This window comes from Salvelinus sp. IW2-2015, linkage group LG18, assembly GCF_002910315.2.
Source record: "Salvelinus sp. IW2-2015 linkage group LG18, ASM291031v2, whole genome shotgun sequence".
Taxonomy (NCBI): Eukaryota; Metazoa; Chordata; class Actinopteri; order Salmoniformes; family Salmonidae; genus Salvelinus; species Salvelinus sp. IW2-2015.
The window spans coordinates 66,173,238-66,175,751 of NC_036858.1; positions in this window are offsets into that span (position 1 = coordinate 66,173,238).

Below are 2,514 nucleotides of genomic sequence, written 5' to 3' on the forward strand. Positions count from 1 at the left end.
AGACCCAATTTAAATTTATCCTTCCTCCAAAAGCTGCTTTCTTCAGAGCATGAAAGTTTTGTGTGTGTGGTTTGTGGTGTGTGTCTGCATCTGCATCAATGTAGATGTATGTGTAGAGGGGTACCAGTACATTTGCTGCCTCCGGACCAGCAGCCAAGCGGTCGCCCCGCCACAGAGCTGACAACTCATAGATTAAACCCTTGGTGGGAGGAGTAGTAATATTCCCTACCTGTAACCGAACTACACAGTCTGGCCAAACTGCTTCAGCCAAACACTGCTGGAGGTGGAAGTTTGAATATAATACTACTGCTTCAGCCAAACACTGCTGGAGGTGGAAGTTTGAATATAATACCACTGCTTCAGTCAAACATGATTTACAGAATATTCTTAGGAAGAAGGAGAGGTTTATTAAGACAGGCATCACCCTATTGTGATAGGTTTTCACAAGTGTGGAAATAATGTGGTCCTTTTCTGTTTTACAGTGGTTGCTCTTTTAACATTTGTGTCATACTGGAGCAGACCTTGCGTGCCGCTGCAGCATTCTGTGGCACGTTATCTAATTGTCAGCCATTTTTTCGGTTAATGCAAGTTAGTGCTAGTTTGACCACCAGAGGGCATCTTTGAGAAGTGTTTGATAGTCTTCCATATTGGCATTACCAGAGAATCTCAAACTTTTTTTTGTAATAACATAGTATATGGGAATAATTAAGAAATTTGGCTTAATTCATTTGATTAATGTTATGGTGTTTGCATTCACAGAAAAATTGTCAGTTTGTAAATTCAGACCAGACGCTCTCGGAGCTCACACTGGACATTCGGGCAGAGGACTAGGGTTGATTTGAGCGTTCTGGCCTTACAACGGCAGTCAAGCACCCAAGCTAACGTGGCTAGCTACTTTCAGACACAAATGAGACCACTCTGACCATTTTACTCGCCCTAGCAGAGCTGGTAAGGCAGTTTTTGTGTTAATCAGAGCGTTGGTGACTAAATGTGCTGCTGGTAACAATTTAATTATGCTTTTTTCCTGACGTTTACTGACACCGGCCATATTGAACGGGGGTTGAGTGCTCTTAAAGTAATTATTCTGCACTCTGGTACACTCAGACGAGAGTGCTCTGAAATCCGTGTAGATAGTAGGTTGGACACATGAAATTTTTAACAACGTACTTTTCTGATAAAAACAAGTTAATTGCATCCGCCGTGGAGCCCAGTTTCATAATATGATGATATTTCCTAACTGCTTGCCATCGTTTTGAAGTAATCGCAAAAAAACAGGCCTTATTTTAGTGCATTTTTCACCCTGCCAGCTTCTATTAGTTCAATTGAGGACCATGGCACCAACTCGCCTTCCAAACGTTCTATTCCCAGCTTATTGTTCATTAGTCCACCTGGCCGTGCTGCTGCTCCAGTTTCAACTGTTCTGCCTGCGGCTATGGAACCCTGACCTGTTCACCGGACGTGCTACCTGTCCCAGACCTGCTGTGTTCAACTCTCTAGAGACCGCAGGAGCGGTAGAGATACTCTTAATGATCGGCTATGAAAAGCCAACTGACATTTACTCCTGAGGTGCTGACTTGCTGCTGTGATTATTATTATTGTTGACCAGCTGGTCATGTTAATGAACATTTGAACACCTTGGCCATGTTCTGTTATAAATCTCCACCCGGCCACAGCCCAGAAGAGGACTGGCATAGCCTGGTTCCTCTCTAGGTTTTGGCCTTTCTAGGGAGTTTTTCCTAGCCACCGTGCTTCTACACCTGCATTGCTTGCTGTTTGGGGTTTTAGCCTGGGTTTCTGTACAGCACTTTGAGATATCAGCTGATGTACGAAGGGCTATATAAATACATTTGATTTGATATGATTATCACAATGCCTGCTTCGCAATTGTTGGTAATGAGACCTGCTCACGTGGTTTTATAGTTAAAATGTAAACAAAAAAATGTAAACAGGAAATATTATATGCGGTCTTCCCATTGTTTTCTATGGGGAAAATATAGGCATGTCTGTCTATTTCACCAAATATCTTGCAATGTGTATATTTTCATTTCTTTCAAGTCGGGTTTAACCGGTGTAAAATGGCTAGCTAGTTAGCGGGGTGCACGCTAATAGCGTTTCAATCGGTGACATCACTCACTCTGAGACCTTGAAGTAGTTGTCCCCCTTGCTCTGCGAGGGTGGCTGTTGTCTATAAGTGCAGAGGGTCCCTGGTTCGGGGCGAGGAGAGGGATGGAAGCAAAACTGTTACACAGGCACCATTTTAACAGGAGAATCTCCTCTTTGTAATTATGTAAGTTAGGGCTGCGAGCTCGTTTGTCATAGATCGCTAGATCCGAAATAGTCAAAGTGGTAATTTTTTCTCTACGTTTTCAATACTTAGACATAAGCACAGTCGACACCATCGAGGTGCGGATGTTAACTTTCTACACAAGTAGTTTTTATCCAGTTTCGTCCGACGAACAGACTGTAGTGGTAAAATAAAAATGGATACATTTTTTATGGAATTCTAAGCATCAC